We start from the raw sequence: 14,690 nt of genomic DNA, 5'->3' as shown, positions 1-14,690 counted from the left end.
GTCCCACAGAGACATAAAGAGGTGAATAAAGCAGACAGACACTGGGATTCTCCATGTAAGGATATCAAGGACATGTCTCAGAGATCAGAGTGATTCAGGTAAGATACTAAATTGTTTCCACTGAACCCCGTCAATAATATTTAGACTTGAGCTCTGAGATAAAGCAGATTGTTGCTAATGTATAAACTCATATGCTTTGGTTATGTCCTTTAAACCTGCAGTAGGCAGTATATTTTTGGCATCATTGGGCAAAACTTCCATAATAACCTTTCAACATATTGGAAATCAATTGTTCTGAGAGAAGACTAGACTTCTGCTCCTCCTCATGGCTCTGTTTTCAGGCTTTAAAAATCTAGCCTGTGACGGGAGACTTTGACCAATCACAGGTCATTTCATTGAGAGAGCGTTCCTATTGGCTGTGCTCCGGCTGGTGGGCGGTGCTTGGTATTTCCTCAACCTGATCTCAACATGGCTGCCGGGTCACAAACTTTCTCATTTTACAGCTAAACAGTGAACCACAAGATGATTCTGAGAACATCTGAGGAGAGAAATAGGCATTACAGTAACAGAATATTGATTCATATTTGATCAGCGCTGCCTAGTTTGACCATTTGATCAGAGTTCGTGACTGATTGACAGCCGGCTCTAATAGACGGCAGATGGACAGCAGACCTCAGATCAGCTCTAACGGCTTGTTTTCCTCCAGTCTGTGAAATCTTAAAGATGCCATTAGAAGCACCGGAGGACACCGGAGGACACCGGAGGACACCGGAGGACACCGGAGGACACCGACACAGAGGAACATGATTTTTTTCAGGTTACCTGTCTCATGTACTACTGTCATGATATGGCAACCGTTTTATAAAAATATTTTTTCGCCTACTTCAGCTTTAAGTCAAGTTAAGTCAATTTTATTTATATAGTCCAACAGCACAAATCGCAAATAAGCCTCAGGGGGCTTTACAATCTGCACAGCTCACGACACCCTCTGTTCTTTATAGTACGACCTTCACAGCGGATGAGGAAAAACTTAAGTTAAGTTTTTCCTCATCTGTTGCTTAAGTTACTTAACTAAAGATAAACTTTATAACTGGAAAAAAGATTAGAAACCTCAGGAAGAGCAACTGAGGAGGGATCAGTCTCCCAGGACAGACAGACGTGCCAGTTTAAGACGTCCATATATGTACTTGTTTTTTATTTCAACCCTACATTGTCTATATTAGGTTGCCCACTAGGTAGACATATAGTGTTATGTAGCGTTATGGTTGGGAGGAAGGTTTTGTTGCGGGGCTGGACAGATGGTGGTGAAGCTTTTCTGTGAGCTCACCAAAGAAGCAGATTCCTGTCATCAATGGCTATTTCAGTGAGGCACTTAAAACAGATCAGTGTCATCTTGAGCCATTTCAATTGAACCCCCTAGAAATTAATAAATAAAACCAATTAACTAATAAAAGACATATTTGTATGTTATTTTGATGTCATCAAAAGGCATATTTTGGTAAGTTATATCTGTCATAGCTCCTGGGGAAAAAAACATTTTCTCCACCTGCACTTGTTGTGTAGAGGCCTCATAAAGGTCACGGGGAACGAGCTGGGCTTATTGAGCCGGACACAGCTGGACAGCTACTGCTTGATCAAGAGCAACAACATCCAGTGGGAGAAGGATTATCTCAGGGCTGCTCTGCAGGTCAACAGGCTCTGCTGTCTGCACGACTCCCAAAGAAGTGACCTGACAAGAGGCCCCAGCTACAGGCTGGACCTGGACTCTAACCGACGCAGGTCACACAGAGGTCAACTAAGACCAGCAAGGTTTGCAGCAGAGAGTCTTCTAGACGTGTTGAACCACGGAGGGAACGGCTCTATGATACAGCTCTATGATACAGCTCTATGATACAGCTCTAGAGGCTGTGTGGGAGTTAAAATAAACCTTAGAAACTTTCATGACAACCAGCAGCAGCCGCCGCACATTCCACGGGACGCCTCCTCCTACGTGTCTCTGGGACCTGTGAGACTCCAGAGGTCCAGCTGTCAATCTATGGGCTGTCCACAACAGGTGTCTCTAATCCTCCCTTCATACGCAGACAGACTGCATCACTCCTCCACTGTGGGTGGAGTTACACAAGCTTCAGAAAACAGGGTTCATATCACACTTTTTGACGGGACATTTTGAAGACAGAAAATGTTTTTCACTCAGTTGTACTCGTCTCTGCATGGAGGAACACTCTAGTGAGGAAGGTTATTAAGTTCTTTTGGCTCCTTGTGTATTAATAATTTATCTACAATTTATGTGCTTACAAAAAAGTTAATGTAGTGCTCAAAATGTCTCATCGCGCACTCAGGATTGAGACGCAAATATAATGACTTTGTCCATGCTGTAAGCCTCAATGTTACTAAGAGTCTATTTCTATATTCTATTGTTGTCTATCACTGCGCTGCCTGATGTTCATCTAAAGGACTGCTTGAATGCCTATTACAACTTGCAACCTTTAGCATCTTTAAATTCGGTTTAGGACTGCACCTTTGGAGTTCAAACCCTTAAATAATAAATAAAGCCACGTTTTTATTTTACAATTTAGCATAGCACATCTGGTTTCCCTGGCAACACACAGTGGGACTCATTCACTAATATGTGCGTAGAAATGTTCGAGTGGTCGAGTTTGTTCTCACCACCGTGCGTTAGGGCTGCACAATTAATCAAAGTTTTATCGAATTCCCAACGTTGGCCTACGGCAATTTTCAAATCACAAGCAGGTGCAATATTTGTTAAAGGTCATATGTGGGTCAAAATACCATTTAAAATTAAATATTGTCATATTCTACAGACTTAGGAAAACATCATTGATTGATACAGATCCCCGCAAAAATCACACCATAATTATTTTAATAAAAATGAGAATAATTATGTAAAAATTCCCTCTAATATCATATCGCACCTGCAATATCAGCCAAAATAATCGTAATTAGATATTTTTTTCAAAATCATGCAGCCCTACTGTGCGTGTATCAGAATCTATCCACTATTTGCAATCAGAGTACTGCCACGCCTCCATTTCTCTATATAAGGACATACGTGAGGTTTATTGATGGAGAAAGTGGTAAAGTTATAGTAAGAGAGAAGCAGGCCATTTCACGACTGAATATTGGCTACATGTGTACAACTTCATGTCACTATAAACTGGAGGGAGTAGCCGATTAAATGAACTGGTTTAAATATTTTGTCTATCAAAGCCTTTCTTAAAGGGACTCTATGTAAGAATCGGAAATTGCTTGTTAACAGCGACACCTGTGGTCGTTAAGTCAACGGAAGTCAGAGTCCTGTTGCTCGCGCTCGCCCGTGTGCACATGCTACCTGAATGTGAGCTAGCATCCGTCAAAACAGTGAGGCGATACACGTCAGCTAAAAGCACAATATCACTCTATATTTCAGCTGCTTGGCAGTAATGTTAGCTGACCAGACGAAGGTCTCTCCATGAATCAATGCTGATCCTAATGTTGACTTTTCCTGCCTCAGCCTCCCGACCGCGGTCAGAAGGAACAGGGGAGACACCGGAGTTTTGGTCGGAGACGATAACGTTTCTCTCTGCGGAGCCCCGTCACTTCACAAGACACGGGAAACCTCTGTTGGTCTGGAGGAGCTGCAGCAGTTATTTCTGCACAAACGTCCACTGTACATTCACTAGATATTCTCAGAGCTACTAACTCTTCTGCAGTGTGTAGTGTGCGCGCATGCACGTGAGAGGTAGAGAGAGAGAGCGAGAACGAGCGCGTTGTGTGAGTGAAGGCAGGCAGGCAGAGGAGCAGAGTACAGCAGAGACTCTGGTCCTGGAGACCAAAGCTATGGTCTCCCCCGCGTTCACCGACCGCGGCCAACACTGTTTAACAGACGGGCTTCACTAGGTAGAACTTTGAGGTTTTGGTGCTTCCGTGTAGTTTGTGTTGGAGTCTGAATCTGAACAGCGTAGCCACGCGCGAGTGCGCATGGGACACCGACCCAGATTGATTTATACGTGTAAGAAGTAACAAACAGTCCCTTTAAAGCCTTTCTTAATGAATGTAGGTTTTTCAGTTAAAAGGTGTGTGTTAACATTAAGACAGCCAGCTGGGCCTTCATCAGTTGTACGTATGATGGTCTAAGGCTGTTCTATCAGAAAATATTGATGAATCCTGATTTGTGTGTAAAACGTTCAGACGGGTGGTTTGAGCACAGATTTGTGTGTACACACTGTTTGTGGATGAGGCCCATGACCAACACATTCAGTCAGTTATGAAACTGCTGCAGAGCTCCTATTCCTTCACTTTACTCGTTGACTTCAATAATATCAACAGATTGTTCCTGAACACGTGTTTATATTGTGCCAGCCTTCTCTGCTGCCTGCACACTGTACAGCAGTACAACATGGAGAGAGGCTGCTGTACCTGTCAGTGCCTGGTCTACACTCACAGGCATTATCACAGCCTGACCTGCTGCTCTGAGGGCAGCTGGACAGAGGAAGCCTGCTGGGAACAGAGCAGAGGAGGAGTTCACATGGACCCTCAGTCTGGAGGAAACCTGTGTTTGCCAAGTCTCAGGTTGGTGCCAGCTGAGTGAGCAACACACACACACGCCTACAGTATGTGCACCTGTACCTCTACACAGACACACAGATTCACTCATTCATAGTTACAGTATCATTACTGACACTCAGACCGACAGTACCTAACGTTGTACAGAAGCAAATGTGAGCATCCATGACTCCAGAGAAGACGTCTATTAGAGGACTGGTTCCAGTATCAGGTAACAATCTGAGCTGCCTCACGTCCATCATTATCAGACCCAATGACCTGCTGTGAGGTTGTTCCCAGGTCCTTTATCTGACTCTGAGAGTGTGATGAGACACAAACAGAGCAGGTCACATGGTCACAGAGTCTCTGTAGAGACAGGAGGAAGACTTGATATCTACTCTGGAAACTATTAGCACACACTCAAAGGTCTGTGTGTGTGTGTGTGTGTGTGTGTGTGTGTGTGTGTGTGTGTGTGTGTGTGTGTGTGTGTGTGTGTGTGTGTGTGTGTGTGTGTGTGTGTGTGTGTGTGTGTGTGAGAGAGAGAGGTGGAGCAGTGAAGTAGACGTGTCTGATGTGTCCTATAATCACAGGTTTCTTCTTGTCTTTTATCTCTGTGTGTGTTTGTCTGAGATAATCTAACAGGCTGAACACCATGTTGGGCTGACATGAAAACAAGATATACTTATTATTACACACTTTTGAATGCATGAATTTAGTCATTTTCACCTTTAAAAACACTACCTTTATACCTATGTGTACTACAACCCAGAACAACGTAATTATATTATATTATAATATTGTTATTTTTTTAATGTCATTTTTTTTTTAATATCATCACGCTGAAGCAATAATAAACGGGTCAGACAGGGTGACGTCATGAGTGATCAGACCGCTGCTGCCTTGATGGAAACCAGGGAAGGAAGTACAGTGGAGGGAGGGAGGGAGGGAGGGAAGGAGGGAGGGATGATATCTGTCATTTGGTCGACTCTTCACAGTGCAGTGGTGAATATACAACAATCAGCCATAACATTAAGACCACTGACAGGTGAAGTGAATAACATTGATTATCTCGTTACCATGGCACCTGGCAGTGGGGGGGATATATATTAGACAGCAAGTGAACATTTTGAACTTTGTGTTGGAAGCCGAAAAAATGGGCCAGCGTAAGGATGTGAGCGACGTTGACAACAAGGGCCAGATAGTGCTGGCTAGACGACCGGGTCAGAGCATCTCCAGAACTGCAGCTCTTGTGGGATGTTCCCGGTCTGCAGTGGTCAGGACCTACCAAAAGTGGTCCGAGGAAGGAGAACCGGTGAACCGGCGACAGGGTCAGACCCGAGGCTCATTGATGCACGCGGGGAGTGAAGGCTGGCTCGTGTTGTCTGATCCAATAGAAGAGCTACTGGAGCTCAAACTGCTAAAAAAGTGAATGCTGGTTCTGATAGAAAGGTGTCAGAACACACAGTGAGGAGCAGGTGGTTGCGTATGGGGCTGCCTAGCCGCAGACCGGTCGGGGTGCCCGTGCTGACCCATGTCCACCGCCAAAAGCACCAAACAATGGGCACATGAGCATCAGAACTGGACCACGGAGCGATGGAAGAAGGTGGCCTGGTCTGATGAATCATGTTTTCTTTTACATCATGTGGATGGCAACGAGTTGGAGGTGTTGACTCGGCCTCCAAATTCTCATGATCTCAATCCGATGGAGCATCTGTGGGATGTGCTAGACAAACAAGTCCGATCCACGGAGGCCCCACCTCGCAACTTATACAGGACTTAAAGGATCTGCTACTGACGGCTTGGTGCCAGATACCACAGCAGACCTTCAGAGGTCTAGTGGAGTCCATGCCTCCACGGGTCAGGGCTGTTTTGGCGGCAAAAGGGGGACCTACTCAATATTAGGCAGGTGGTCATAATGTCATGGCTGATCGGTGTATACTTGAGTGTAGAGGCTCTATAGCTGTGTAAGTGTTGGGAGCTGTAGGGAGGAGACAGCAGACACTTTGAGTGTATCAAGATGAACAATAGAGACATCTTGTATAAAACACTGGTCTGTCTACAAGCCTAAATGTACGAGCTGAAAGCCCCTGAAATCATGGCTTCAAACAGCTAGCTGCTTTCAGTCTTTATGCTAAGCTAAGCTAGTCGCCCGCTGGCTCTAGCATCATGTGTTACACATATACTGTATATATCCATCTTCTTGTCGGACTCTTGGCAAGAAAGCCAATAAGGTTATTCTGCAAAAATGTCAAACTATTCCTTTAAATCACGGATTAGGCCTGGTACTGTATGCCAGTTGTCATGGCATGTTTAGGAGTGTGTGTTGCTGTGGATACAAGGTGAGGATGAGTGAACCGTGAGGGAACAGTGTAGACTCTGAGATAAAGTTCATATTGTAGCTGTGAGGACGGAGGTGATGTCGTGGTTGATTAGACCTCCGTGTCTTTTCTCCGTCTCTTTGTTTCCTCTGTAGCCATAAATGGAGCAGCAGGGAGGAATGCAGGCTGACAGCTGAGAGAAGAGAAGAGAAATGTGTGTGTGTGTGTGTGTGTGTGTGGGTGGGGGGGGAGGAGGGGGGGGGGGGGGGGGGGGGGGGGGGGGCACTGCTGTTCAACCAGCCATCAGCCTGTAACAGCAGCCTATGCTCTGTAGCCCTGCACCACATTAGGGTTTATTATTGAGCTGCTTTTAGGATCATATCGGTGACAGTCTTCCTATTACACCACAAACACTGCTTTATTTGTAGATGTGTCATACAGTATATTACTGTGGCAGCAGTCACGCAGGTGACAGACTGTCCACTGTGGTGAACCTATTGTAGGCTAACAGTTAAAAAAGGCATGATATGATTCTGTTCACGCCAAAGGACGGTGAGATCTGACTCTGGGCCAGCGGGTCTTCCACATGAGGCAATGCTTTAACTGTCAGAGGCTGTGATATACAACGCATGGTGTCGTCTCATTGCCACCAATGAATCCACCCCCCCACCCCCCACAGGTGAGCGCTGCTTTCATCCTGCCTTTGATTTTCTTTCTGCTTTCATTCAGTCAGTAAATACAAAGTACAGTACACGGGAGATGCCAACACCAAACCTTTATAAAAGTCAGACTGTGTAGATGGCAACTAAATGGTTTCTCTTTCCAAAAGGTAACACGTATGGTTTCCCCTTTGATGTGTACTGTTATTATATCTTCAACATCTTCAGACGGGGGACTCATTTAAGGATTTCTTCTGATAAATGAGTGGAGAAACGCAATGAATCCAGATTCAGTTGAACTTTAGTGAACATTTGCTCATGTGTGACAGATACATATAGAGATACATATTCAAGACCCTTTTACAGGGTTCATATTGACAAGAGTCAGGTGGAAACATTTAAAACTAGGCAGGAGGAGACAGTTTCCAACCAACTCATGGAGCTAGCTACGGCTGATAAAGCCTAAAAATGAGAGACTGCTTTATGTCTACTTCAGTCTGAAATCAAGGACAAACTCTTTATGAATTTTGAGTAACACCTGCTGTAGTTGTAAACTTCACGTCTGCCGTGCTTCAATGGAAGGCTTCTCAGGTGTTATTAAAGGAAAGTTTGACTTTTGCTTTCATGCTGAGAGTTAGATGAGAAGATGGGAAGCTGTTTCCCCCTGTTCTCCAGTCTTTATGCTAAGCTAAGCTAATTGGCTGCTGGCTGTAGCTTCTATTTAGCGTGTGAGAGTGGTATCAATCTCATCTAACTGGCGGTTAGAAAGCCAATACAATGTCTAACTGTTGCTTTAAGGGGGGCAGGTTTAGCAAACGGTCAATGAAACACCAATGTTAGACAGCACTCATCATATAGTCTGGAAGAACGGTGCTCCTTCCTGTAGTACGGTTCAGGGATGGGGAGAACTGAAGCTGTTCTTCAATATCGCACAGGCTTTTCCTTTAATCAGTCGCCGACTGTATCCATCTGATCCCAGAGTCACTGACTCCTCCAGCTCTATGTGCTGGGAGGGAGGTGGGGGGGTTGGATGTGGCATCAACATGACACATTCCACTGGGACCAACCAGCAAGACACAGTTTGCTGTCACATCTACCAGCGTCAACAATGAAGGAGACAGACAAACACATGGACAGCGTGGACACACACACACACACACACACACACACACACACACACACACACACACACACACATCAGTCAGACAGGAGGAGTGTTAAGAGTTAAACAAAACAAGAACATAAAAATGGCATCACGGTCAGATCCAATATCAGCTCTCCTGTGACAGTGAGCCAACAAGAATAGCATCATTTTCAGACAGGCGGTGAGCTGCATACCTGACCTGAGTGAGTGTCTCATTGTCAGACAGCTACTTTAAAACCCACAACAGATGAAGTCAAACACTCCCCCCGGCTAATGAGTTTACATTCCCCCCTCTCTGCGTCCCCGTCCTCTCTTTGCTCTGCACTTAGCTGATAGATGGTCGACTCCCACGGCCAAACATCCAGCTGTTCTCCTCCCTCCTCGCCTCTTTATTATTCTCCCATCTCTCTGACGCTGACTCCCCTCTCCCCCGCCGTTCACCTTCCTCACTTCCTAACTTCCTTAATCAGCGCCGATGATGATCGCTGACCTTAATGTCATGTATTATTTAAGAATATGAGGGCTAGTGGTGTGAAAGGTGGTGACAAGGCTACAGACCCACAGCTGGGGAGCAATAACATAAACTCTCAAGAATAGTCGATAGTACCCAGACCTGGTCCAGACCCGGTCCAGACCTGGTCCAGACCTGGTCCAGACCTGGTCCACATCACAGTCCTACTTTGGGAGAAGACATTTGATAAATCACAGAATGTACCACCGGTGGCTTGGCTCTGAGCTCAACATTTAGACATAAAACGCTGAGGTTCTCCAGGGAGGTTCTGTAAATACTTCTCGTGGTGCGCCACACGGTTCAGGTATCAGTATCCAAATAACTCAGTACCAAGTAGAATCTAAACTTCACCAGTCAAATGATACCTGCATTCAATACATTTTGTACCCAGGTCTACAAAAACACGACTATGCTCGCAGCCAATCACCACAAGCGTTTTTTGATCTAATGCAACGTGTGATTGGCCCACTACTGCAGCAGCTTCAACCCATACAGTCTGTGGTGTGGTGAAGTCCAGCGCTGTGTATCTGACTATACTACACACAACTGCACGCCTCCATTCACATGATGGGTATCAAATGAAGTAAAAAAATAGGTATCAAATGAAGTACTCTAATGGTATTGGTAGGGATGCTAATTTTGAAAAAAAAATGTAACCGATAACCGGTCCTCGTTAACCGATTATTAACCGTTAACCGACAAGATTAGTGCGTCTCATGCAGCGATGCGCCAGCTGCAGTGTATGAGCACAACAGACAAGTCCCCAGTTCCACAGTCCGGGAGCGTTACTGTAGCTGCCACGATGCAGGGTGTAGTGTTGCCGACATGCAGCCATTTTCCCAGTAAAAGTCACCACCACCACCGCATATTTTAGTTTAGGTTAGCAGCTCGTCAGCTGTGTCTGCCCGGCCGAACGATACTCTGTCTGCCCGGCGTAACTTTAGCGATTGACCAACAAACAGTGTGTGTGTTTGTGCTACGTTAGCAGGTGGCTTCGTGCTCCCCTTAGCCACACACCAGCCATCCATCCCTGGGGACTAACATCATCACACATGAATACAGTTGTGCTCATTGGATCGACAAGAGTCTCAGCTTTACAGTGATACCCAATTTATGTAATTCAAAACTTTTTAGGGACCCCAGTATGCAGAAATATCCCATAATTTTAAGAATATATGAAAATAACACATTTATACGGCATGCATAAAACTGTATGTTTTTGCCCCAAACTGTAAGTGGTTATCATAAAGTGGGCATGTCTGTAAAGGGGAGACTTGTGTGTAGCCATAGAAGCCATTATCATTCACATATCTGGAGGTCAGAGGTCAAGGCACCTCTTTGAAAATGGCCATGCCAGTTTTTCCTCACCAACATTTAGCCTAACGTTATTTAGCCTCCTTCCAAACTCGCTACCATGACATGATTTTCTAGTTTCCTATGATATCTGTAGCTTCACTCTACCTCTAATACTGAACCTGCTAGAGCCTCTGAAAGACAGTAAAGTCAGTCAGGATCGCGGGTCTCAGGGGGTCAAAAGAAAAGTAATCTTTCATCTTTTCAAACTTGCTTTTACCGATAAACTTGGATCTTTTTGAACGATATGTGCATCATAAATTAAATGTTATTATATAAACTACCTAGGAAATACGAGTTCTCTGGCTCTTCTGGAGGATCTGTATTAAATATTATAAGAACATGACGGCCCAAAGCTGTTTCAATTTGTATTTAAAAATTATTTATATATTCAAAAACTCAGGGAGCAGAGTCTATTAGTAGCAACATGTATTTGTTCATATATTTGGACTGCATATATTTAGTCTTTGAGTCCTCTTTGTAGTCCTTTGAGTGCCTGGCTGTCCAACAGACAGAGGCTTCAGTGAGTGTGACCAGACGCTGGCTGGCATGGCAGCGGGAGACAGCTGGTCCCACTGGAGGAAACACTCACATTCCTGTCCCATACCGGAGACGTCTCAATCACTCCATGTTGGAGAGGATCATCAGCAACAGGTGGAGAGTGGAGAGTGGAGCTGGATGGAAACAATGTTCCTAACTCAGCAGACACACTCACTGCCTGTCCTGCTGCCGCCCAGCCTTCATTCGCTGTTGTCTGCAGTTACTGATGATTTACTATCATTCTGATAGAGATCAATGTGGAACAGCGTTTTAACAGTCCGACCTCTATGTTCACCCTGGGAAAATGCAGGCTTATGATCAGACGCTTGGAAATCACTATTTCTAGGATACAAAACAAAACTCTCTGCTCAAACAACTGTCCTTAAATGCTGCTGAGTGAAAGTCCAGTAGAGCAGCCACAGCACATAAAAGCTCTACAGGGCAGTACTTGGACGATGGCATCTGTAAGAGTCTCATGCTGCCTGAAGCACTCACATGGCCAGCAGATGTTGGGTGCAGCCTTGTCGGTCAACCAGCTTGTCCACCAGTTTGGTCGGTGGTTATTCTGGTGTTGTGTGTTTAGCCCTGGTGCTCAGCAGCTGCTCACTGTGCAGATGTGTTCACTGTAGGTGCTAATCAGAGGCTCTGATGAAGAACATCTGGCTCCACTTAGAGGGAAAGTGCAGAGAAAACTGCAGCACACGAGTCATTAGTCGAGGCAAGCATTTAGTGTGATTGTATGTGACCTGGTTGATAATCTGGCTAATGACTGCATTTGTTCATGTGCACGATTACTAATGCTTTTCTGTCTAATGACTGTGAGCCTGTGTTTCTTGATCTGTATCTGTGTTCCTCACTGTGAATGCTCATATGGAAACCTATGACGAGCAATGAGCGTAATAACCTCATCACTTCCTGCCTAAGAGAGCCTGAACCGTCATACCGACCCCTCACAACGACCCCCTCACACTGATCCATCACACCGACCCGTCACACCGACCCAACACACCGACCAATCACACTGACCAGTCACACCGACCCCTCACACCGACCAATCACACCGACCCAACACATCGACCCGTCACACCGACCCCCTCACACTGATCCATCACACTGACCTGTCGCACTGACCCATCATACCGACCCAACACACTGACCCCTCACACCGACCAATCACACCGACCCGTCACACTGACCCCCCACACCGACCAATCACACCGACCAGTCACACCGACCCGTCACACCGACCCGTCACACCGACCCCTCACACCGACCAATCACACCGACCCAACACACCGAACCGTCACACCGACTCGCCACACTGACACTTCACACCGACCAATCACACCGACCAATCACACTGACCCCTCACACTAACCAGTCACACCGACCCGTCACACCAACAAGTCACACCGACCGTCACACCGACCGTCACACCAACCCGTCACACCGACCCGTCACACCGACCCAATACACTGACCCCTCACACCGACCAGTCACACCGACCGTCACACCGACTCGTCACACCGACCCAACACACTGACCCCTCACACCGACCAGTCACACCGACCCGTCACACCGACCCGTCACACTAACCAGCTGCTCTGTCTTTCTCTTCAGCTCAGTGTTACACAGTTAACAACAACATGCAGGCTCAGTATCAGCATTCAGATAAAGGTGACCTGGAACATGAGACAACTGGCCTACACTTACCAGGTTTGATTAGACCTTTGTGTGTGTGTGTGTGTGTGTGTGTGTGTGTGTGTGTGTGTGTGTGTGTGTAATTACAGGGCTACAAGATGACACCACTACACATTGTGAATAGAGGTCAGGAAATATTCCATTACAACAAAATCTGAATATTTCAAATAAAATAATGGTCACTTTCTCATTTCCTATTTCTTCCTTCTTTTCCTGTCCTTCCATCCCTCCTTATTCCTTCCATCCTGCCATGCTGCAGTATGGGACTGCTGTAATTGCTGCTGTTAGATCTTTATAGAGGTGTGGAGGTGTCTGAGAGTGCAGCACAGCCTGTAATTAGACTTGGCCTGTAGCAATAAAATAATCACACAATAACCTGTCAGAGGTAAAGAGGACATGACATAGAGACATAGAGACATAGAGACATCTCCTTCTCTCTCTCTCTCTCTCTCTCTCTCTCTCTCTTATTGTGTTAAACATGAACCACCATCTTTCAAATAGGAACAAACTCCTGATGATAATATGTCTCTTTCTTTAGTAACTACACATGTCACTAATTGGCCTACTTGTGTTGTTCATGACTCAATGAAACTATGGCACTGGTGGAAAACAGGAGGTCACTGGTTGGCTCTCACATCAAGACAAACTGCTCAGTCACTTTTTATTAATCACAGCCAATAGAAACGCTCTCTCTCTGAAATGACCTGTGATTGGTCAAAGTCTCCTGTAACGGGCTAGATTTTCTAAAGCCTGAAAACAGAGCCATGAGGAGGAGCAGAAGTCTAGTTTTCTCTCAGAACACTTGAATTACAATATGCTGAAAGGTTATTATGGAAGTTTTGCCCAATGATGCCAAAAAAATGTTGCCTACTGCAGCTTTAAGCAGCTGCCATTTGACATTTTGACTTGTCATAGTAGGTAAAGCACAGGTGTTACTACTCACATGAACACTGCCTCTGTCCCAGTAGCCATGACAATAGTCAAGTTTAAGTTAGTTTCACTCATCACGCTGAGGAACGATACTGTCTCCTCATCAATCCTTTTATGGCTGCTTCCTTTTCACTTTGTCACATTTCGTTTTCATCAATACACCAACTTTTCCAACACAGCCAAGAGGAAATACTTCTTAGTGATATTTCATCTTTTAGTTTTTTTTCAAATTCCAGCGTTTCCACTGAGGTTTCTTCATACACCAACTGAAAATGTGAATAAAAATAGGTGGATGGAAACACACTAGTGTGACATACAGTGAGCCAGTGTGTACACAGTATACAGGAGCCTGAGCAGAATTCAGCCATCAATAAAATGTGTTTTCAAAAAGTGTGAATAACTGCAACCATGAGAAGTCCATGAGCAGAAAGGAGCACAACAATGCTCTGCTGTCCAGTAGTATGAGAGACACACAAGACTGAACTGACTTCACTGTTTGTCTTCATATTTACAGTCGGGTCACCAGATACTGACAGTAACAGATCAGAGCTATAGTTACTAACCATGATGGGTCAACGCACAGTTACTAACCATGATGGGTCAATACACAGCAACACAGATAACACACACACCACTCAGAGGTGGAGATGATCTCAGACCTGTTCCACTCCACTGTACTCAGGTTCACCACTGTACCGGCCTCCCTATTGTTTTTAATGAGACAATCTCCATTTACTATTCCTCCTCCATGCCCCTTCATCCTCCCCCTCAAGTCCTCCTCCTCCTCCTCTTTTCATCCAGAAAGCCACTGCATGCCAACAGGACGGGGAAACCTAACTCACCGTCCTTTCATAGAAACAAACCTGTTCTCTCTCTCTCCTCTCTCCCCTTCCTCCCCCCCAAAGTCTTTCAATTCCCTCTTTTCACTTTGCCCCCCCCCCCATACCCCTCTCTGTCTCTAGAGCTGGTGGTTAGTCGGCTTTACCGCACCA

At 45.4% G+C, this 14,690-nt stretch overlaps 2 protein-coding genes across 3 annotated transcripts in view; one reads left to right on the top strand and one right to left on the bottom strand.

Annotated features, from left to right (window-relative positions):
* The window catches only part of LOC141771945 (uncharacterized), a 251,071-nt gene that overhangs the window by 225,707 nt on the left and 10,674 nt on the right, over nt 1-14,690 (top strand). The window lies entirely within an intron of this gene.
* lamb2 (laminin, beta 2 (laminin S)) overlaps nt 1-14,690 on the bottom strand; it is a 167,494-nt gene that overhangs the window by 144,942 nt on the left and 7,862 nt on the right. The window lies entirely within an intron of this gene.

Source organism: Sebastes fasciatus, chromosome 8 (assembly GCF_043250625.1).
Source record: "Sebastes fasciatus isolate fSebFas1 chromosome 8, fSebFas1.pri, whole genome shotgun sequence".
In the NCBI taxonomy this organism is placed as follows: domain Eukaryota; kingdom Metazoa; phylum Chordata; class Actinopteri; order Perciformes; family Sebastidae; genus Sebastes; species Sebastes fasciatus.
The sequence above is the reverse complement of the archived record's forward strand: the minus strand, read 5'-3'. Positions and strand labels throughout refer to the sequence as shown.